Raw genomic sequence first — 24,226 nt, 5'->3', positions numbered from 1 at the left:
TAGATGTGGCCAGTTCGATTACCCTGCAGCCTAAGAGTGTCTTCAGAATATGGCCAATTTGACATTAATTTAAAAATGCCTCAGATAGGACCAAAAAAGTGTCTGGAGCTTCCCGTCAGGGTAAGAGTGACAACAGGTTTCCACATGTCAAAATGGGGGAAATCTTAGCAAATGGCTTCATGGTTATTCATGAGAATCGTGTTGTTGTATTGTTGAGTGTATCATGGGATCTCACCTGAAATCTGTGGCTTGACTACAAACCTGTAACCTATGCTACTGTGGCCTATAGAGCTAGAAGGCTGGATAACCAGGTGTGTAAAGGTGTGAAGTGGGATAGATGGCCTGCAGTCCTATCCCAAATGGACAACTAATCCCTATGTACTTGCGGAGATCTGAGAGGATGCGATTGGTATAAGAAACACGACTAAACTTCAACCTCCGGAGGGGTCAAAAAAATGCATTTTCATTGTCGGCAGGATTTGAACCTGCGCTGGAAGATCCTAATGGATTTCTAGTCCATCGCCTTAACCACTCGGCCACGACAACGTCGACAGAAGAAAACAGGCTTGTTAGGAGTGAATGGGCCAACAGGCATAGCCTACAGAAAGTGAAATTTAACAACTGAAAGATAATGCAGTAACTCATTATAATGCAATAACACAAAATGTTCCCCTCATTCATTTGTTATTAAGTCCAGCTGTTTTCTTATTTAACCTTGATCTTTGCTCAGCTCCAGAAGGTCTGCATTTGAGAGTGTTTATTATGAATTGTTATTTCACTGTGTGAAGTTGTTATTTCATCATTCTTATTATTACTGCTGAGCAGCATGACTCCTGAGAGGCACTAAAAAACTGTCAGAAGTGGGATTTGAACCCACGCCTCCATGGGAGACTGCGACCTGAACGCAGCACCTTAGACCGCTCGGCCATCCTGACTACAGCACAGTAACTGGGTATCGGGTTAAAGTGTATGCGGTAAAAGTAGAAATATGAACAACGCTCTAAAATCACCACAGAGACCAGAACAACTATGCACGATACTGACTTGCACTTTCAATAGTCATTTGTTTTTATAAATTAAAAAGTCCAGTCATTGATTTAACCTCAATATGGCCTTCAATGGGAAAGAGTAGTAAATCGTCATTGAATGAGCGCTAAACTGGCATCAGAATAAGGCCATTCTGATATAAATGATACAATTCCTCAGATAAGACTGAAAAAGTGTCTGGAAATATCAGCAACCATCGGGGTAAGAGTGACAACAGGTCCACATGGGGGAAATCCTTACAAATGGCTTAATGAGTCATTTCAACGCAATCGTGTTATTATTTATTTTTAGGGTTTAACAAGGCAGCTCACCTGTGACTTGACATTAGATGCGGCGACTTTGATTACCCTGCAGACAATATATTTGTTCTTCCCGCCAATACAATCCACTGACAACGACCGATGAGTTCTGCGTTCCGAGATTATTTTTGTTATTTGCCTGTTTGGGGCCCGCCTGTGAAATTGCGCGATTCTTTCAATTCTCTTTCAGCCTCTCATCAACTAGCTGTTTTTGCAGAATATTAAAAATACGATAGTTATTCACTACTCATATTAACTAGGTGTCATTTACGTTACCTTAAGTCATTTATTTTTCAACTGGATTTTACAAAGGTGCATGACATGCAGGCACTAAAAAATTGTCAGGAGGGGGTTTCAAACCATGCCTATAGGGGAGTCTGCGACCTGAATGACTTAATGGTTATTTTCAATGCAATCAAGTTTTTTCTTTTTCTTTTAGGGTTTAACAAGGTTTCTCACCTGTTACCTGTGGCTTGACTTTAGATGTGGCCAGTTCGATTACCCTGCAGACTATAAGAGTGTCTTCAGAATATGGCCAATTTGACATGAATTTAAAAATGCCTCAGATAGGACCAAAAAAGTGTCTGGAGCTTCCCGTCAGGGTAAGAGTGACAACAGGTTTCCACATGTCAAAATGGGGGAAATCTTAGCAAATGGCTTCATGGTTATTCATGAGAATCGTGTTGTTGTATTGTTGAGTGTATCATGGGATCTCACCTGAAATCTGTGGCTTGACTACAAACCTGTAACCTATGCTACTGTGGCCTATAGAGCTAGAAGGCTGGATAACCAGGTGTGTAAAGGTGTGAAGTGGGACAGATGGCCTGCAGTCCTATCCCAAATGGACAACTAATCCCTATGTACTTGCGGAGATCTGAGAGGATGCGATTGGTATAAGAAACACGACTAAACTTCAACCTCCGGAGGGGTCAAAAAAATGCATTTTCGTTGTCGGCCGGATTTGAACCTGCGCAGGAAGATCCTAATGGATTTCTAGTCCATCGCCTTAACCACTCGGCCACGACAACGTTGACAGAAGAAAACAAGCTTGTTAGGAGTGAATGGGCCAACAGGCATAGCCTACAGAAAGTGAAATTTAACAACTGAAAGATAATGCAGTAACTCATTATAATGCAATAACACAAAATGTTCCCCTCATTCATTTGTTATTAAGTCCAGCTGTTTTCTTATTTAACCTTGATCTTTGCTCAGCTCCAGAAGGTCTGCATTTGAGAGTGTTTATTATGAATTGTTATTTCACTGTGTGAAGTTGTTATTTCATCATTCTTATTATTACTGCTGAGCAGCATGACTCCTGAGAGGCACTAAAAAACTGTCAGAAGTGGGATTTGAACCCACGCCTCCATGGGAGACTGCGACCTGAACGCAGCGCCTTAGACCGCTCGGCCATCCTGACTACAGCACAGTAACTGGGTATCGGGTTAAAGTGTATGCGGTAAAAGTAGAAATATGAACAACGCTCTAAAATCACCACAGAGACCAGAACAACTATGCACGATACTGACTTGCACTTTCAATAGTCATTTGTTTTTATAAATTAAAAAGTCCAGTCATTGATTTAACCTCAATATGGCCTTCAATGGGAAAGAGTAGTAAATCGTCATTGAATGAGCGCTAAACTGGCATCAGAATAAGGCCATTCTGATATAAATGATACAATTCCTCAGATAAGACTGAAAAAGTGTCTGGAAATATCAGCAACCATCGGGGTAAGAGTGACAACAGGTCCACATGGGGGAAATCCTTACAAATGGCTTAATGAGTCATTTCAACGCAATCGTGTTATTATTTATTTTTAGGGTTTAACAAGGCAGCTCACCTGTGACTTGACATTAGATGCGGCGACTTTGATTACCCTGCAGACAATATATTTGTTCTTCCCGCCAATACAATCCACTGACAACGACCGATGAGTTCTGCGTTCCGAGATTATTTTTGTTATTTGCCTGTTTGGGGCCCGCCTGTGAAATTGCGCGATTCTTTCAATTCTCTTTCAGCCTCTCATCAACTAGCTGTTTTTGCAGAATATTAAAAATACGATAGTTATTCACTACTCATATTAACTAGGTGTCATTTACGTTACCTTAAGTCATTTATTTTTCAACTGGATTTTACAAAGGTGCATGACATGCAGGCACTAAAAAATTGTCAGGAGGGGGTTTCAAACCATGCCTATAGGGGAGTCTGCGACCTGAATGACTTAATGGTTATTTTCAATGCAATCAAGTTTTTTCTTTTTCTTTTAGGGTTTAACAAGGTTTCTCACCTGTTACCTGTGGCTTGACTTTAGATGTGGCCAGTTCGATTACCCTGCAGACTATAAGAGTGTCTTCAGAATATGGCCAATTTGACATGAATTTAAAAATGCCTCAGATAGGACCAAAAAAGTGTCTGGAGCTTCCCGTCAGGGTAAGAGTGACAACAGGTTTCCACATGTCAAAATGGGGGAAATCTTAGCAAATGGCTTCATGGTTATTCATGAGAATCGTGTTGTTGTATTGTTGAGTGTATCATGGGATCTCACCTGAAATCTGTGGCTTGACTACAAACCTGTAACCTATGCTACTGTGGCCTATAGAGCTAGAAGGCTGGATAACCAGGTGTGTAAAGGTGTGATGTGGGACAGATGGCCTGCAGTCCTATCCCAAATGGACAACTAATCCCTATGTACTTGCGGAGATCTGAGAGGATGCGATTGGTATAAGAAACACGACTAAACTTCAACCTCCGGAGGGGTCAAAAAAATGCATTTTCGTTGTCGGCCGGATTTGAACCTGCGCAGGAAGATCCTAATGGATTTCTAGTCCATCGCCTTAACCACTCGGCCACGACAACGTTGACAGAAGAAAACAAGCTTGTTAGGAGTGAATGGGCCAACAGGCATAGCCTACAGAAAGTGAAATTTAACAACTGAAAGATAATGCAGTAACTCATTATAATGCAATAACACAAAATGTTCCCCTCATTAATTTGTTATTAAGTCCAGCTGTTTTCTTATTTAACCTTGATCTTTGCTCAGCTCCAGAAGGTCTGCATTTGAGGGTGTTTATTATGAATTGTTATTTCACTGTGTGAAGTTGTTATTTCATCATTCTTATTATTACTGCTGAGCAGCATGACTCCTGAGAGGCACTAAAAAACTGTCAGAAGTGGAATTTGAACCCACGCCTCCATGGGAGACTGCGACCTGAACGCAGCGCCGTAGACCGCTCGGCCATCCTGACTACAGCACAGTAATTGGGTATCGGGTTAAAGTGTATGCGGTAAAAGTAGAAATATGAACAACGCTCTAAAATCACCACAGAGACCAGAACAACTATGCATGATACTGACTTGCACTTTCAATAGTCATTTGTTTTTATAAATTAAAAAGTCCAGTCATTGATTTAACCTCAATATGGCCTTCAATGGGAAAGAGTAGTAAATCGTCATTGAATGAGCGCTAAACTGGCATCAGAATATGGCCATTCTGATATAAATGATAAAATTCCTTAGATAAGACTGAAAAAGTGTCTGGAAATATCAGCAACCATCAGGGTAAGAGTGACAACAGGTCCACATGGGGGAAATCCTTACAAATGGCTTAATGGGTCATTTCAACGCAATCGTGTTATTATTTATTTTTAGGGTTTAACAAGGCAGCTCACCTGTGACTTGACATTAGATGCGGCGACTTCGATTACCCTGCAGACGATATTTTTGTTCTTCCCGCCAATACAATCCACTGACAACGACCGACGAGTTCTGCGTTCCGAGATTATTTTTGTTATTTGCCTGTTTGGGGCCCGCCTGTGAAATTGCGCAATTCTTGCAATTCTCTTTCAGCCTCTCATCAACTAGCTGTTTTTGCAGAATATTAAAAATACGATAGTTATTCACTACTCATATTAACTAGGTGTCATTTACGTTACCTTAAGTCATTTATTTTTCAACTGGATTTTACAAAGGTGCATGACATGCCGGCGCTAAAAAGTTGTCAGGAGGGGGTTTCAAACCATGCCTATAGGGGAGTCTGCGACCTGAATGACTTAATGGTTATTTTCAATGCAATCAAGTTTTTTCTTTTTCTTTTAGGGTTTAACAAGGTTTCTCACCTGTTACCTGTGGCTTGACTTTAGATGTGGCCAGTTCGATTACCCTGCAGAATATAAGAGTGTCTTCAGAATATGGCCAATTTGACATGAATTTAAAAATGCCTCAGATAGGACCAAAAAAGTGTCTGGAGCTTCCCGTCAGGGTCAGAGTGACAACAGGTTTCCACATGTCAAAATGGGGGAAATCTTAGCAAATGGCTTAATGGTTATTCATGAGAATCGTGTTGTTGTATTGTTGAGTGTATCATGGGATCTCACCTGAAATCTGTGGCTTGACTACAAACCTGTAACCTATGCTACTGTGGCCTATAGAGCTAGAAGGCTGGATAACCAGGTGTGTAAAGGTGTGAAGTGGGATAGATGGCCTGCAGTCCTATCCCAAATGGACAACTAATCCCTATGTACTTGCGGAGATCTGAGAGGATGCGATTGGTATAAGAAACACGACTAAACTTCCACCTCCGGAGGGGTCAAAAAAATGCATTTTCGTTGTCGGCAGGATTTGAACCTGCGCAGGAAGATCCTAATGGATTTCTAGTCCATCGCCTTAACCACTCGGCCACGACAACTTTGACAGAAAAAAACAGGCTTGTTAGGAGTGAATGGGCCAACAGGCATAGCCTACAGAGAGTGAAATTTAACAACTGATTAACAACTGATTAACTCATTATAATGCAATAACACAAAATGTTCCCCTCATTCATTTGTTATTAAGTCCAGCTGTTTTCTTATTTAACCTTGATCTTTGCTCAGCTCCAGAAGGTCTGCATTTGAGAGTGTTTATTATGAATTGTTATTTCACTGTGTGAAGTTGTTATTTCATCATTCTTATTATTACTGCTGAGCAGCATGACTCCTGAGAGGCACTAAAAAACTGTCAGAAGTGGGATTTGAACCCACGCCTCCATGGGAGACTGCGACCTGAACGCAGCACCTTAGACCGCTCGGCCATCCTGACTACAGCACAGTAACTGGGTATCGGGTTAAAGTGTATGCGGTAAAAGTAGAAATATGAACAACGCTCTAAAATCACCACAGAGACCAGAACAACTATGCACGATACTGACTTGCACTTTCAATAGTCATTTGTTTTTATAAATTAAAAAGTCCAGTCATTGATTTAACCTCAATATGGCCTTCAATGGGAAAGAGTAGTAAATCGCCATTGAATGAGCGCTAAACTGGCATCAGAATATGGCCATTCTGATATAAATGATACAATTCCTCAGATAAGACTGAAAAAGTGTCTGGAAATATCAGCAACCATCAGGGTAAGAGTGACAACAGGTCCACATGGGGGAAATCCTTACAAATGGCAATGGGTCATTTCATCGCAATCGTGTTATTATTTATTTTTAGGGTTTAACAAGGCAGCTCACCTGTGACTTGACATTAGATGCGGCGACTTCGATTACCCTGCAGACGATATTTTTGTTCTTCCCGCCAATACAATCCACTGACAACGACCGACGAGTTCTGCGTTCCGAGATTATTTTTGTTATTTGCCTGTTTGGGGCCCGCCTGTGAAATTGCGCGATTCTTGCAATTCTCTTTCAGCCTCTCATCAACTAGCTGTTTTTGCAGAATATTAAAAATACGATAGTTATTCACTACTCATATTAACTAGGTGTCATTTACGTTACCTTAAGTCATTTATTTTTCAACTGGATTTTACAAAGGTGCATGACATGCAGGCGCTAAAAAATTGTCAGGAGGGGGTTTCAAACCATGCCTATAGGGGAGTCTGCGACCTGAATGACTTAATGGTTATTTTCAATGCAATCGAGTTTTTTCTTTTTCTTTTAGGGTTTAACAAGGTTTCTCACCTGTTACCTGTGGCTTGACTTTAGATGTGGCCAGTTCGATTACCCTGCAGCCTAAGAGTGTCTTCAGAATATGGCCAATTTGACATGAATTTAAAAATGCCTCAGATAGGACCAAAAAAGTGTCTGGAGCTTCCCGTCAGGGTAAGAGTGACAACAGGTTTCCACATGTCAAAATGGGGGAAATCTTAGCAAATGGCTTCATGGTTATTCATGAGAATCGTGTTGTTGTATTGTTGAGTGTATCATGGGATCTCACCTGAAATCTGTGGCTTGACTACAAACCTGTAACCTATGCTACTGTGGCCTATAGAGCTAGAAGGCTGGATAACCAGGTGTGTAAAGGTGTGAAGTGGGATAGATGGCCTGCAGTCCTATCCCAAATGGACAACTAATCCCTATGTACTTGCGGAGATCTGAGAGGATGCGATTGGTATAAGAAACACGACTAAACTTCAACCTCCGGAGGGGTCAAAAAAATGCATTTTCATTGTCAGCAGGATTTGAACCTGCGCTGGAAGATCCTAATGGATTTCTAGTCCATCGCCTTAACCACTCGGCCACGACAACGTCGACATAAGAAAACAGGCTTGTTAGGAGTGAATGGGCCAACAGGCATAGCCTACAGAAAGTGAAATTTAACAACTGAAAGATAATGCAGTAACTCATTATAATGCAATAATACAAAATGTTCCCCTCATTCATTTGTTATTAAGTCCAGCTGTTTTCTTATTTAACCTTGATCTTTGCTCAGCTCCAGAAGGTCTGCATTTGAGAGTGTTTATTATGAATTGTTATTTCACTGTGTGAAGTTGTTATTTCATCATTCTTATTATTACTGCTGAGCAGCATGACTCCTGAGAGGCACTAAAAAACTGTCAGAAGTGGGATTTGAACCCACGCCTCCATGGGAGACTGCGACCTGAACGCAGCACCTTAGACCACTCGGCCATCCTGACTACAGCACAGTAACTGGGTATCGGGTTAAAGTGTATGCGGTAAAAGTAGAAATATGAACAACGCTCTAAAATCACCACAGAGACCAGAACAACTATGCACGATACTGACTTGCACTTTCAATAGTCATTTGTTTTTATAAATTAAAAAGTCCAGTCATTGATTTAACCTCAATATGGCCTTCAATGGGAAAGAGTAGTAAATCGTCATTGAATGAGCGCTAAACTGTCATCAGAATAAGGCCATTCTGATATAAATGATACAATTCCTCAGATAAGACTGAAAAAGTGTCTGGAAATATCAGCAACCATCGGGGTAAGAGTGACAACAGGTCCACATGGGGGAAATCCTTACAAATGGCTTAATGAGTCATTTCAACGCAATCGTGTTATTATTTATTTTTAGGGTTTAACAAGGCAGCTCACCTGTGACTTGACATTAGATGCGGCGACTTTGATTACCCTGCAGACAATATATTTGTTCTTCCCGCCAATACAATCCACTGACAACGACCGATGAGTTCTGCGTTCCGAGATTATTTTTGTTATTTGCCTGTTTGGGGCCCGCCTGTGAAATTGCGCGATTCTTTCAATTCTCTTTCAGCCTCTCATCAACTAGCTGTTTTTGCAGAATATTAAAAATACGATAGTTATTCACTACTCATATTAACTAGGTGTCATTTACGTTACCTTAAGTCATTTATTTTTCAACTGGATTTTACAAAGGTGCATGACATGCAGGCACTAAAAAATTGTCAGGAGGGGGTTTCAAACCATGGGAGTCTGCGACCTGAATGACTTAATGGTTATTTTCAATGCAATCAAGTTTTTTCTTTTTCTTTTAGGGTTTAACAAGGTTTCTCACCTGTTACCTGTGGCTTGACTTTAGATGTGGCCAGTTCGATTACCCTGCAGACTATAAGAGTGTCTTCAGAATATGGCCAATTTGACATGAATTTAAAAATGCCTCAGATAGGACCAAAAAAGTGTCTGGAGCTTCCCGTCAGGGTAAGAGTGACAACAGGTTTCCACATGTCAAAATGGGGGAAATCTTAGCAAATGGCTTCATGGTTATTCATGAGAATCGTGTTGTTGTATTGTTGAGTGTATCATGGGATCTCACCTGAAACCTGTGGCTTGACTACAAACCTGTAACCTATGCTACTGTGGCCTATAGAGCTAGAAGGCTGGATAACCAGGTGTGTAAAGGTGTGAAGTGGGACAGATGGCCTGCAGTCCTATCCCAAATGGACAACTAATCCCTATGTACTTGCGGAGATCTGAGAGGATGCGATTGGTATAAGAAACACGACTAAACTTCAACCTCCGGAGGGGTCAAAAAAATGCATTTTCGTTGTCGGCAGGATTTGAACCTGCGCAGGAAGATCCTAATGGATTTCTAGTCCATCGCCTTAACCACTCGGCCACAACAACATTGACAGAAGAAAACAAGCTTGTTAGGAGTGAATGGGCCAACAGGCATAGCCTACAGAAAGTGAAATTTAACAACTGAAAGATAATGCAGTAACTCATTATAATGCAATAACACAAAATGTTCCCCTCATTCATTTGTGATTAAGTCCAGCTGTTTTCTTATTTAACCTTGATCTTTGCTCAGCTCCAGAAGGTCTGCATTTGAGAGTGTTTATTATGAATTGTTATTTCACTGTGTGAAGTTGTTATTTCATCATTCTTATTATTACTGCTGAGCAGCATGACTCCTGAGAGGCACTAAAAAACTGTCAGAAGTGGGATTTGAACCCACGCCTCCATGGGAGACTGCGACCTGAACGCAGCGCCTTAGACCGCTCGGCCATCCTGACTACAGCACAGTAACTGGGTATCGGGTTAAAGTGTATGCGGTAAAAGTAGAAATATGAACAACGCTCTAAAATCACCACAGAGACCAGAACAACTATGCACGATACTGACTTGCACTTTCAATAGTCATTTGTTTTTATAAATTAAAAAGTCCAGTCATTGATTTAACCTCAATATGGCCTTCAATGGGAAAGAGTAGTAAATCGCCATTGAATGAGCGCTAAACTGGCATCAGAATATGGCCATTCTGATATAAATGATAAAATTCCTCAGATAAGACTGAAAAAGTGTCTGGAAATATCAGCAACCATCAGGGTAAGAGTGACAACAGGTCCACATGGGGGAAATCCTTACAAATGGCTTAATGGGTCATTTCAACGCAATCGTGTTATTATTTATTTTTAGGGTTTAACAAGGCAGCTCACCTGTGACTTGACATTAGATGCGGCGACTTCGATTACCCTGCAGACGATATTTTTGTTCTTCCCGCCAATACAATCCACTGACAACGACCGACGAGTTCTGCGTTCCGAGATTATTTTTGTTATTTGCCTGTTTGGGGCCCGCCTGTGAAATTGCGCGATTCTTGCAATTCTCTTTCAGCCTCTCATCAACTAGCTGTTTTTGCAGAATATTAAAAATACGATAGTTATTCACTACTCATATTAACTAGGTGTCATTTACGTTACCTTAAGTCATTTATTTTTCAACTGGATTTTACAAAGGTGCATGACATGCAGGCGCTAAAAAGTTGTCAGGAGGGGGTTTCAAACCATGCCTATAGGGGAGTCTGCGACCTGAATGACTTAATGGTTATTTTCAATGCAATCGAGTTTTTTCTTTTTCTTTTAGGGTTTAACAAGGTTTCTCACCTGTTACCTGTGGCTTGACTTTAGATGTGGCCAGTTCGATTACCCTGCAGACTATAAGAGTGTCTTCAGAATATGGCCAATTTGACATGAATTTAAAAATGCCTCAGATAGGACCAAAAAAGTGTCTGGAGCTTCCCGTCAGGGTAAGAGTGACAACAGGTTTCCACATGTCAAAATGGGGGAAATCTTAGCAAATGGCTTCATGGTTATTCATGAGAATCGTGTTGTTGTATTGTTGAGTGTATCATGGGATCTCACCTGAAATCTGTGGCTTGACTACAAACCTGTAACCTATGCTACTGTGGCCTATAGAGCTAGAAGGCTGGATAACCAGGTGTGTAAAGGTGTGAAGTGGGACAGATGGCCTGCAGTCCTATCCCAAATGGACAACTAATCCCTATGTACTTGCGGAGATCTGAGAGGATGCGATTGGTATAAGAAACACGACTAAACTTCAACCTCCGGAGGGGTCAAAAAAATGCGTTTTCGTTGTCGGCAGGATTTGAACCTGCGCAGGAAGATCCTAATGGATTTCTAGTCCATCACCTTAACCACTCGGCCACGACAACGTTGACAGAAGAAAGCAAGCTTGTTAGGAGTGAATGGGCCAACAGGCATAGCCTACAGAAAGTGAAATTTAACAACTGAAAGATAATGCAGTAACTCATTATAATGCAATAACACAAAATGTTCCCCTCATTCATTTGTTATTAAGTCCAGCTGTTTTCTTATTTAACCTTGATCTTTGCTCAGCTCCAGAAGGCTGCATTTGAGAGTGTTTATTATGAATTGTTATTTCACTGTGTGAAGTTGTTATTTCATCATTCTTATTATTACTGCTGAGCAGCATGACTCCTGAGAGGCACTAAAAAACTGTCAGAAGTGGGATTTGAACCCACGCCTCCATGGGAGACTGCGACCTGAACGCAGCGCCTTAGACCGCTCGGCCATCCTGACTACAGCACAGTAACTGGGTATCAGGTTAAAGTGTATGCGGTAAAAGTAGAAATATGAACAACGCTCTAAAGTCACCACAGAGACCAGAACAACTATGCACGATACTGACTTGCACTTTCAATAGTCATTTGTTTTTATAAATTAAAAAGTCCAGTCATTGATTTAACCTCAATATGGCCTTCAATGGGAAAGAGTAGTAAATCGCCATTGAATGAGCGCTAAACTGGCATCAGAATATGGCCATTCTGATATAAATGATCAAATTCCTCAGATAAGACTGAAAACGTGTCTGGAAATATCAGCAACCATCAGGGTAAGAGTGACAACAGGTCCACATGGGGGAAATCCTTACAAATGGCAATGGGTCATTTCATCGCAATCGTGTTATTATTTATTTTTAGGGTTTAACAAGGCAGCTCACCTGTGACTTGACATTAGATGCGGCGACTTCGATTACCCTGCAGACGATATTTTTGTTCTTCCCGCCAATACAATCCACTGACAACGACCGACGAGTTCTGCGTTCCAAGATTATTTTTGTTATTTGCCTGTTTGGGGCCCGCCTGTGAAATTGCACGATTCTTGCAATTCTCTTTCAGCATCTCATCAACTAGCTGTTTTTGCAGAATATTAAAAATACGATAGTTGTTCACTACTCATATTAACTAGGTGTCATTTACGTTACCTTAAGTCATTTATTTTTCAACTGGATTTTACAAAGGTGCATGACATGCAGGCGCTAAAAAATTGTCAGGAGGGGGTTTCAAACCATGCCTATAGGGGAGTCTGCGACCTGAATGACTTAATGGTTATTTTCAATGCAATCAAGTTTTTTATTTTTCTTTTAGGGTTTAACAAGGTTTCTCACCTGTTACCTGTGGCTTGACTTTAGATGTGGCCAGTTCGATTACCCTGCAGCCTAAGAGTGTCTTCAGAATATGGCCAATTTGACATGAATTTAAAAATGCCTCAGATAGGACCAAAAAAGTGTCTGGAGCTTCCCGTCAGGGTAAGAGTGACAACAGGTTTCCACATGTCAAAATGGGGGAAATCTTAGCAAATGGCTTCATGGTTATTCATGAGAATCGTGTTGTTGTATTGTTGAGTGTATCATGGGATCTCACCTGAAATCTGTGGCTTGACTACAAACCTGTAACCTATGCTACTGTGGCCTATAGAGCTAGAAGGCTGGATAACCAGGTGTGTAAAGGTGTGAAGTGGGACAGATGGCCTGCAGTCCTATCCCAAATGGACAACTAATCCCTATGTACTTGCGGAGATCTGAGAGGATGCGATTGGTATAAGAAACACGACTAAACTTCAACCTCCGGAGGGGTCAAAAAAATGCATTTTCGTTGTCGGCAGGATTTGAACCTGCGCAGGAAGATCCTAATGGATTTCTAGTCCATCGCCTTAACCACTCGGCCACGACAACGTTGACAGAAGAAAGCAAGCTTGTTAGGAGTGAATGGGCCAACAGGCATAGCCTACAGAAAGTGAAATTTAACAACTGAAAGATAATGCAGTAACTCATTATAATGCAATAACACAAAATGTTCCCCTCATTCATTTGTTATTAAGTCCAGCTGTTTTCTTATTTAACCTTGATCTTTGCTCAGCTCCAGAAGGCTGCATTTGAGAGTGTTTATTATGAATTGTTATTTCACTGTGTGAAGTTGTTATTTCATCATTCTTATTATTACTGCTGAGCAGCATGACTCCTGAGAGGCACTAAAAAACTGTCAGAAGTGGGATTTGAACACACGCCTCCATGGGAGACTGCGACCTGAACGCAGCGCCTTAGACCGCTCGGCCATCCTGACTACAGCACAGTAACTGGGTATCAGGTTAAAGTGTATGCGGTAAAAGTAGAAATATGAACAACGCTCTAAAGTCACCACAGAGACCAGAACAACTATGCACGATACTGACTTGCACTTTCAATAGTCATTTGTTTTTATAAATTAAAAAGTCCAGTCATTGATTTAACCTCAATATGGCCTTCAATGGGAAAGAGTAGTAAATCGCCATTGAATGAGCGCTAAACTGGCATCAGAATATGGCCATTCTGATATAAATGATAAAATTCCTCAGATAAGACTGAAAACGTGTCTGGAAATATCATTAACCATCAGGGTAAGAGTGACAACAGGTCCACATGGGGGAAATCCTTACAAATGGCAATGGGTCATTTCATCGCAATCGTGTTATTATTTATTTTTAGGGTTTAACAAGGCAGCTCACCTGTGACTTGACATTAGATGCGGCGACTTCGATTACCCTGCAGACGATATTTTTGTTCTTCCCGCCAATACAATCCACTGACAACGACCGACGAGTTCTGCGTTCCGAGATTATTTTTGTTATTTGCCTGTTTGGGGCCCGCCTGTGAAATTGCACGATTCTTGCAATTCTCTTTCAGCCTCTCATCAACTAGCTGTTTTTGCAGAATATTAAAAATACGATAGTTGTTCACTACTCATATTAACTAGGTGTCATTTACGTTACCTTAAGTCATTTATTTTTCAACTGGATTTTACAAAGGTGCATGACATGCAGGCGCTAAAAAATTGTCAGGAGGGGGTTTCAAACCATGCCTATAGGGGAGTCTGCGACCTGAATGACTTAATGGTTATTTTCAATGCAATCGAGTTTTTTCTTTTTCTTTTAGGGTTTAACAAGGTTTCTCACCTGTTACCTGTGGCTTGACTTTAGATGTGGCCAGTTCGATTACCCTGCAGCCTAAGAGTGTCTTCAGAATATGGCCAATTTGACATGAATTTAAAAATGCCTCAGATAGGACCAAAAAAGTGTCTGGAGCTTCCCGTCAGGGTAAGAGTGACAACAGGTTTCCACATGTCAAAATGGGGGAAATCTTAGCAAATGGCTTCATGGTTATTCATGAGAATCGTGTTGTTGTATTGTTGAGTGTATCATGGGATCTCACCTGAAATCTGTGGCTTGACTACAAACCTGTAACCTATGCTACTGTGGCCTATAGAGCTAGAAGGCTGGATAACCAGGTGTGTAAAGGTGTGAAGTGGGACAGATGGCCTGCAGTCCTATCCCAAATGGACAACTAATCCCTATGTACTTGCGGAGATCTGAGAGGATGCGATTGGTATAAGAAACACGACTAAACTTCAACCTCCGGAGGGGTCAAAAAAAAGCATTTTCGTTGTCGGCAGGAATTGAACCTGCGCAGGAAGATCCTAATGGATTTCTAGTCCATCGCCTTAACCACTCGGCCACGACAACGTTGACAGAGGAAAACAAGCTTGTTAGGAGTGAATGGGCCAACAGGCATAGCCTACAGAAAGTGAAATTTAACAACTGAAAGATAATGCAGTAACTCATTATAATGCAATAACACAAAATGTTCCCCTCATTCATTTGTTATTAAGTCCAGCTGTTTTCTTATTTAACCTTGATCTTTGCTGAGCTCCAGAAGTTCTGCATTTGAGAGTGTTTATTATGAATTGTTATTTCACTGTGTGAAGTTGTTATTTCATCATTCTTATTATTACTGCTGAGCAGCATGACTCCTGAGAGGCACTAAAAAACTGTCAGAAGTGGGATTTGAACCCACGCCTCCATGGGAGACTGCGAACTGAACGCAGCGCCTTAGACCGCTCGGCCATCCTGACTACAGCACAGTAACTGGGTATCGGGTTAAAGTGTATGCGGTAAAAGTAGAAATATGAACAACGCTCTAAAATCACCACAGAGACCAGAACAACTATGCACGATACTGACTTGCACTTTCAATAGTCATTTGTTTTTATAAATTAAAAAGTCCAGTCATTGATTTAACCTCAATATGGCCTTCAATGGGAAAGAGTAGTAAATCGTCATTGAATGAGCGCTAAACTGGCATCAGAATATGGCCATTCTGATATAAATGATACAATTCCTCAGATAAGACTGAAAAAGTGTCTGGAAATATCAGCAACCATCAGGGTAAGAGTGACAACAGGTCCACATTGGGGAAATCCTTACAAATGGCTTAATGGGTCATTTCAAAGCAATCGTGTTATTATTTATTTTTAGGGTTTAACAAGGCAGCTCACCTGTGACTTGACATGAGATGCGGCGACTTTGATTACCCTGCAGACAATATTTTTGTTCTTCCCGCCAATACAATCCACTGACAACGACCGACGAGTTCTGCGTTCCGAGATCATTTTTGTTATTTGCCTGTTTGGGGCCCGCCTGTGAAATTGCGCGATTCTTGCAATTCTCTTTCAGCCTCTCATCAACTAGCTGTTTTTGCAGAATATTAAAAATACGATAGTTATTCACTACTCATATTAACTAGGTGTCATTTACGTTACCTTAAGTCATTTATTTTTCAACTGGATTTTACAAAGGTGCATGACATGCAGGCGCTAAAAAATTGTCAGGAGGGGGTTTCAAACCATGCCTATAGGGGAGTCTGCGACCTGAATGACTTAATGGTTATTTTCAATGCAATCAAGTTTTTTCTTTTTCTTTTAGGGTTTAACAAGGTTTCTCACCTGTTACCTGTGGCTTGACTTTAGATGTGGCCAGTTCGATTACCCTGCAGCCTAAGAGTGTCTTCAGAATATGGCCAATTTGACATGAATTTAAAAATGCCTCAGATAGGACCAAAAAAGTGTCTGGAGCTTCCCGTCAGGGTAAGAGTGACAACAGGTTTCCACATGTCAAAATGGGGGAAATCTTAGCAAATGGCTTCATGGTTATTCATGAGAATCGTGTTGTTGTATTGTTGAGTGTATCATGGGATCTCACCTGAAATCTGTGGCTTGACTACAAACCTGTAACCTATGCTACTCAATCAATCAAATGTATTTTATATAGCCCTTCGTACATCAGCTGATATCTAAAAGTGCTGTACAGAAACCCAGCCCAAAACCCCAAACAGCAAGCAATGCAGGTGAAGAAGCACGGTGGCTAGGAAAAACTCCCTAGAAAGGCCAAAACCTAGGAAGAAACCTAGAGAGGAACCAGGCTATGTGGGGTGGCCAGTCCTCTTCTGGCTGTGCCGGGTGGAGATTATAACAAAACATGGTCAAGATGTTCAAATGTTCATAAATGACCAGCATGGTCGAATAATAATAAGGCAGAATAGTTGAAACTGGAGCAGCAGCACAGTCAGGTGGACTGGGGACAGCAAGGAGTCATCATGTCAGGTATTCCTGGGGCATGATCCTAGGGCTCAGGTCCTCCGAGAGAGAGAAAGAAAGAGAGAATTAGAGAGAGCATATGTGGGATGGCCAGTCCTCTTCTGGCTGTGCCGGGTGGAGATTATAACAAAACATGGTCAAGATGTTCAAATGTTCATAAATGACCAGCATGGTCGAATAATAATAAGGCAGAATAGTTGAAACTGGAGCAGCAGCACAGTCAGGTGGACTGGGGACAGCAAGGAGTCATCATGTCAGGTAGTCCTGGGGCATGGTCCTAGGGCTCAGGTCCTCCGAGAGAGAGAAAGAGAGAAGGAGAGAATTAGAGAACGCACACTTAGATTCACACAGGACACCGAATAGGACAGGAGAAGTACTCCAGATATAACAAACTGACCCTAGCCCCCCGACACATAAACTACTGCAGCATAAATACTGGAGGCTGAGACAGGAGGGGTCAGGAGACACTGTGGCCCACTCCGAGGACACCCACGGACAGGGCCAAACAGGAAGGATATAACCCCACCCACTTTGCCAAAGCACAGCCCCCACACCACTAGAGGGATATCTTCAACCACCAACATACCATCCTGAGACAAGGCTGAGTATAGCCCACAAAGACCTCCGCCACGGCACAACTTAAGGGGGGGGGGGGGGGGCAACCCACAGACAGGATGACCACATCAGTGACTCAACCCACTCAGGTGACGCACCCCCTCCAGGGACGGCATGAGAGAGCCCCAGTAAAGCCAGTGACTCAGCCCCTGTAATAGGGTTAGAGGCAGAGAATCCCAGTGGAAAGAGGGGAACCGGCCAGGCAGAGACAGCAAGGGTGGTTCGTTGCTCCAGAGCCTTTCCGTTCACCCTCCCACTCCTGGGCCAGACTACACTCAATCATATGACCCACTGAAGAGATGAGTCTTCAGTAGAGACTTAAAGGTTGAGACCGAGTTTGCGTCTCTGACATGGGTAGGCAGACCGTTCCATAAAAATGGAGCTCTATAGGAGAAAGCCCTGCCTCCAGCTGTTTGCTTAAAAATTCTAGGGACAATTAGGAGGCCTGCGTCTTGTGACCGTAGCGTACGTGTAGGTATGTACGGCAGGACCAAATCAGAGAGATAGATAGGAGCAAGCCCATGTAATGCTTTGTAGGTTAGCAGTAAAACCTTGAAATCAGCCCTTGCTTTGACAGGAAGCCAGTGTAGAGAGGCTAGCACTGGAGTAATATGATCAAATTTTTTGGTTCTAGTCAGGATTCTAGCAGCCGTATTTAGCACTAACTGAAGTTTATTTAGTGCTTTATCCGGGTAGCCGGAAAGTAGAGCATTGCAGTAGTCTAACCTGGAAGTGACAAAAGCATGGATTAATTTTTCTGCATCATTTTTGGACAGAAAGTTCCTGATTTTTGCAATGTTACGTAGATGGAAAAAAGCTGTCCTTGAAATGGTCTTGATATGTTCTTCAAAAGAGAGATCAGGGTCCAGAGTAACGCCGAGGTCCTTCACAGTTTTATTTGAGACGACTGTACAACCATTAAGATTAATTGTCAGATTCAACAGAAGATCTCTTTGTTTCTTGGGACCTAGAACAAGCATCTCTGTTTTGTCCGAGTTTAAAAGTAGAAAGTTTGCAGCCATCCACTTCCTTATGTCTGAAACACATTCTTCTAGCAAGGGCAATTTTGGGGCTTCACCATGTTTAATTGAAATGTACAGCTGTGTGTCATCCGCATAGCAGTGAAAGTTAACATTATGTTTTCGAATAACATCCCCAAGAGGTAAAATATATAGTGAAAACAATAGTGGTCCTAAAACGGAACCTTGAGGAACACCGAAATTTACAGTTGATTTGTCAGAGGACAGACCATTCACAGAGACAAACTGATATCTTTCCGACAGATAAGATCTAAACCAGGCCAGAACTTGTCCGTGTAGACCAATTTGGGTTTCCAATCTCTCCAAAAGAATGTGGTGATCGATGGTATCAAAAGCAGCACTAAGGTCTAGGAGCACGAGGACAGATGCAGAGCCTCGGTCCGATGCCATTAAAATGTCATTTACCACCTTCACAAGTGCCCTCTCATTGCTATGATGGGGTCTAAAACCAGACTGAAGCATTTCGTATACATTGTTTGTCTTCAGGAAGGCAGTGAGTTGTTGCGCAACAGCCTTTTCTAAAATTTTTGAGAGGAATGGAAGATTCGATATAGGCCGATAGTTTTTTATATTTTCTGGGTCAAGGTTTGGCTTTTTCAAGAGAGGCTTTATTACTGCCACTTTTAGTGAGTTTGGTACGCATCCGGTGGATAGAGAGCCGTTTATTATGTTCAACATAGGAGGGCCAAGCACAGGAAGCAGCTCTTTCAGTAGTTTAGTTGGAATAGGGTCCAGTATGCAGCTTGAAGGTTTAGAGGCCATGATTATTTTCATCATTGTGTCAAGAGATATAGTACTAAAACACTTGAGTGTCTCTCTTGATCCTAGGTCCTGGCAGAGTTGTGCAGACTCAGGACAACTGAGCTTTGAAGGAATACGCAGATTTAAGGAAGAGTCCGTAATTTGCTTTCTAATAATCATAATCTTTTCCTCAAAGAAGTTCATGAATTTATCACTGCTAAAGTGAAAGTCATCCTCTCTTGGGGAATGCTGCTTTTTAGTTAGCTTATAGGCTACTGTGGCCTATAGAGCTAGAAGGCTGGATAACCAGGTGTGTAAAGGTGTGAAGTGGGACAGATGGCCTGCAGTCCTATCCCAAATGGACAACTAATCCCTATGTACTTGCGGAGATCTGAGAGGATGCGATTGGTATAAGAAACACGACTAAACTTCAACCTCCGGAGGGGTCAAAAAAATGCATTTTCGTTGTCGGCAGGATTTGAGCCTGCGCAGGAAGATCCTAATGGATTTCTAGTCCATCGCCTTAACCACTCGGCCACGACAACGTTGACAGAAGAAAACAAGCTTGTTAGGAGTGAATGGGCCAACAGGCATAGCCTACAGAAAGTGAAATTTAACAACTGAAAGATAATGCAGTAACTCATTATAATGCAATAACACAAAATGTTCCCCTCATTCATTTGTTATTAAGTCCAGCTGTTTTCTTATTTAACCTTGATCTTTGCTCAGCTCCAGAAGGTCTGCATTTGAGAGTGTTTATTATGAATTGTTATTTCACTGTGTGAAGTTGTTATTTCATCATTCTTATTATTACTGCTGAGCAGCATGCGGCACTAAAAAACTGTCAGAAGTGGGATTTGAACCCACGCCTCCATGGGAGACTGCGACCTGAACGCAGCGCCTTAGACCGCTCGGCCATCCTGACTACAGCACAGTAACTGGGTATCGGGTTAAAGTGTATGCGGTAAAAGTAGAAATATGAACAACGCTCTAAAATCACCACAGAGACCAGAACAACTATGCACGATACTGACTTGCACTTTCAATAGTCATTTGTTTTTATAAATTAAAAAGTCCAGTCATTGATTTAACCTCAATATGGCCTTCAATGGGAAAGAGTAGTAAATCGTCATTGAATGAGCGCTAAACTGGCATCAGAATATGGCCATTCTGATATAAATGATACAATTCCTCAGATAACACTGAAAAAGTGTCTGGAAATATCAGCAACCATCAGGGTAAGAGTGACAACAGGTCCACATGGGGGAAATCCTTACAAATGGCTTAATGAGTCATTTCAACGCAATCGTGTTATTATTTATTTTCAGGGTTTAACAAGGCAGCTCACCTGTGATTTGACATTAGATGCGGCGACTTTGATTACCCTGCAGACGATATTTTTGTTCTTCCCGCCAATACAATCCACTGACAACGACCGACGAGTTCTGCGTTCCGAGATTATTTTTGTTATTTGCCTGTTTGGGGCCCGACTGTGAAATTGCGCGATTCTTGCAATTCTCTTTCAGCCTCTCATCAACTAGCTGTTTTTGCAGAATATTACAAATACGATAGTTATTCACTACTCATATTAACTAGGTGTCATTTACGTTACCTTAAGTCATTTATTTTTCAACTGGATTTTACAAAGGTGCATGACATGCAGGCGCTAAAAAGTTGTCAGGAGGGGGTTTCAAACCATGCCTATAGGGGAGTCTGCGACCTGAATGACTTAACTAGGTGTCATTTACGTTACCTTAAGTCATTTATTTTTCAACTGGATTTTACAAAGGTGCATGACATGCAGGCGCTAAAAAGTTGTCAGGAGGGGGTTTCAAACCATGCCTATAGGGGAGTCTGCGACCTGAATGACTTAATGGTTATTTTCAATGCAATCGAGTTTTTCTTTTTCTTTTAGGGTTTAACAAGGTTTCTCACCTATTACCTGTGGCTTGACTTTAGATGTGGCCAGTTCGATTACCCTGCAGACTATAAGAGTGTCTTCAGAATATGGCCAATTTGACATGAATTTAAAAATGCCTCAGATAGGGTCTGCATTTGAGAGTGTTTATTATGAATTGTTATTTCACTGTGTGAACTAAAAAACTGTCAGAAGTGGGATTTGAACCCATGCCTCCATGGGAGACTGCGACCTGAACGCAGCGCCTTAGACCGCTCGGCCATCCTGACTACAGCACAGTAACTGGGTATCGGGTTAAAGTGTATGCGTTAAAAGTAGAAATATGAACAACGCTCTAAAATCACCACAGAGACCAGAACAACTATGCACGATACTGACTTGCACTTTCAATAGTCATTTGTTTTTACAAATTAAAAAGTCCAGTCATTGATTTAAAACCTGTTTAGGATATGGCAGACATATGCCCCCTTTGGAGAGATTGGGTACCCCTAGTAAACTGAAAAAAAAATCTGTCAACAATTGCTAATATATGCAAATAAAAATTATTATTGGATAGAAAACACTCTAAAGATTCTAAAACCGTTGGAATTATGTCTGTAAGTATAGCAGAACTCACAGGGCAGGCATTCTTCCAAACTAGTTTTTGTGGCCATGAAAGTTGGAGCAACTTTGACGTCATGGCCCCCACCCTTCCCAACCAGTTATGATTCTGGGGATACTTTCTATCTCTTCCGCTAGATGTCCTCTTTCAGTAGAGCTTTGAATCGTTCAAATCCCGCGAGAATTGACCCTATGGGAGTGAAATTAGTGCGTGCCACGAGAAAATAGGCTGTGCGTAGGGGCGCGAATTGGTCCCAGCCATTCCTTTGTTCCAGCACTCAAGAGAGGGGCAGACGATGGCCGATTGAAGTTTGTTTTGTGTGTCTAAAACATCATAAAGCTTGCTTCTGCACTTAGTTTGACCTGTTTAGTCGACATATAATATGTAATTTTGAAGTTTTGATGCGCAACTTTTCCGGACCAGAGGACGTTTTGGGTGCATTTCAGCTGATGTTATTAGCCTGTTAGATCTCTAGGGGCGCTATTTCATTTTTGGATAAAAAACGTTCCCGTTTTAAGCGCGATATTTTGTCACGAAAAGATGCTCGACTATGCATATTCTTGACAGTTTTGGAAAGAAAACACTCTGAAGTTTCAGAATCTGCAAAGATTTTGTCTGTAAGTGCCCCAGAACTCATTCTACAGGCGAAACCAAGATGATGCATCAACCAGGAATTAGCAGAATTTCTGAAGCTCTGTTTTCCATTGTCTCCTTATATGGCTGTGATTGCGCAAGGAATGAGCCTACACTTTCTGTCGTTCGCCCAAGGTCTTAGCAGCATTGTGACGTATTTGTAGGCATATCATTGGAAGATTGACCATAAGAGACTACATTTTCCAAGTGTCCGCCTGGTGTCCTGCGTGGAATTCGGTGCGCAATTGCCAGCTGCTTGTACTTTACCATTTGATTCAGGGGAGAAAGCATGTGTCCAAGAACGATGTATCAATGAAGAGATATGTGAAAAACACCTTGATGATTGATTCTAAACAACGTTTGCCATGTTTTCAGTCGATATTATGGAGTTAATTTGGAAAAAAGTTCGCGTTTTGAGGACTGAATTTTCGGGGTTTTTTTGGTAGCCAAATGTGATGTATAAAACGGAGCTATTTCTAATACACAAAGAATCTTTTTGGAAAAACTGAGCATCTGCTATCCAACTGAGAGTATCCTCATTGAAAACATCAGAAGTTCTTCAAAGGTAAATTATTTTATTTGAAGGCTTTTATGTTTTTGTTGAAATGTTGCGTGCTGGATGCTAACGCTAATGCTAACGCTAAATCCTTTGTTTGCTAGCTACTGTTACACAAATGATTGTTTTCCTATGGTTGAGAAGCATATTTTGAAAATCTGAGATGACAGTGTTGTTTACAAAAGGCTAAGCTTGCGAGATGGCATATTTATTTCATTTCATTTGCGATTTTCATGAATAGTTAACGTTGCGTTATGGTAATGAGCTTGAGGCTGTAGTCACGATACCGGATCCGGGTTTGGGAGATCAGAGAGGTTAACTAGGTGTCATTTACGTTACCTTAAGTCATTTATTTTTCAACTGGATTTTACAAAGGTGCATGACATGCAGGCGCTAAAAAGTTGTCAGGAGGGGGTTTCAAACCATGCCTATAGGGGAGTCTGCGACCTGAATGACTTAATGGTTATTTTCAATGCAATCGAGTTTTTCTTTTTCTTTTAGGGTTTAACAAGGTTTCTCACCTGTTACCTGTGGCTTGACTTTAGATGTGGCCAGTTCGATTGCCCTGCAGACTATAAGAGTGTCTTCAGAATATGGCCAATTTGACATGAATTTAAAAATGCCTCAGATAGGACCAAAAAAGTGTCTGGAGCTTCCCGTCAGGGTAAGAGTGACAACAGGTTTCCACATGTCAAAATGGGGGAAATCTTAGCAAATGGCTTAATGGTTATTCATGAGAATTGTGTTGTTGTATTGTTGAGTGTATCATGGGATCTCATCTGAAATCTGTGGCTTGACTACAAACCTGTAACCTATGCTACTGTGGCCTATAGAGCTAGAAGGCTGGATAACCAGGTGTGTAAAGGTGTGAAGTGGGACAGATGGCCTACAGTCCTATCCCAAATGGACAACTAATCCCTATGTACTTGCGGAGATCTGAGAGGATGCGATTGGTATAAGAAACACGACTAAACTTCAACCTCCGGAGGGGTCAAAAAAAAAGCATTTTCGTTGTCGGCAGGATTTGAACCTGCGCAGGAACATCCTAATGGATTTCTAGTCCA

At 41.5% G+C, this 24,226-nt stretch overlaps 7 non-coding genes across 7 annotated transcripts; all 7 read right to left on the bottom strand.

Annotated features, from left to right (window-relative positions):
- Window positions 1–2,680: 2,680 nt before the first annotated feature.
- Window positions 2,681–2,763, bottom strand: trnal-cag (transfer RNA leucine (anticodon CAG)). Its single transcript has one exon. It is a non-coding gene; the product is annotated as a tRNA-Leu (tRNA).
- Window positions 2,764–5,948: 3,185 nt separating this feature from the next.
- On the bottom strand, window positions 5,949–6,030 carry trnas-aga (transfer RNA serine (anticodon AGA)). The gene has a single exon. It is a non-coding gene; the product is annotated as a tRNA-Ser (tRNA).
- Window positions 6,031–9,980: 3,950 nt separating this feature from the next.
- trnal-cag (transfer RNA leucine (anticodon CAG)) lies at window positions 9,981–10,063 on the bottom strand. The gene has a single exon. It is a non-coding gene; the product is annotated as a tRNA-Leu (tRNA).
- A 1,744-nt stretch (window positions 10,064–11,807) lies between these two features.
- trnal-cag (transfer RNA leucine (anticodon CAG)) lies at window positions 11,808–11,890 on the bottom strand. Its single transcript has one exon. It is a non-coding gene; the product is annotated as a tRNA-Leu (tRNA).
- A 1,353-nt stretch (window positions 11,891–13,243) lies between these two features.
- Window positions 13,244–13,325, bottom strand: trnas-aga (transfer RNA serine (anticodon AGA)). The gene has a single exon. It is a non-coding gene; the product is annotated as a tRNA-Ser (tRNA).
- A 1,741-nt stretch (window positions 13,326–15,066) lies between these two features.
- On the bottom strand, window positions 15,067–15,148 carry trnas-aga (transfer RNA serine (anticodon AGA)). Its single transcript has one exon. It is a non-coding gene; the product is annotated as a tRNA-Ser (tRNA).
- A 5,148-nt stretch (window positions 15,149–20,296) lies between these two features.
- On the bottom strand, window positions 20,297–20,379 carry trnal-cag (transfer RNA leucine (anticodon CAG)). Its single transcript has one exon. It is a non-coding gene; the product is annotated as a tRNA-Leu (tRNA).
- Window positions 20,380–24,226: the final 3,847 nt, after the last annotated feature.

This window comes from Oncorhynchus mykiss, chromosome 16 (assembly GCF_057628025.1).
Source record: "Oncorhynchus mykiss isolate SJ-2025 chromosome 16, ASM5762802v1, whole genome shotgun sequence".
Taxonomy (NCBI): Eukaryota; Metazoa; Chordata; class Actinopteri; order Salmoniformes; family Salmonidae; genus Oncorhynchus; species Oncorhynchus mykiss.
The sequence above is the reverse complement of the archived record's forward strand: the minus strand, read 5'-3'. Positions and strand labels throughout refer to the sequence as shown.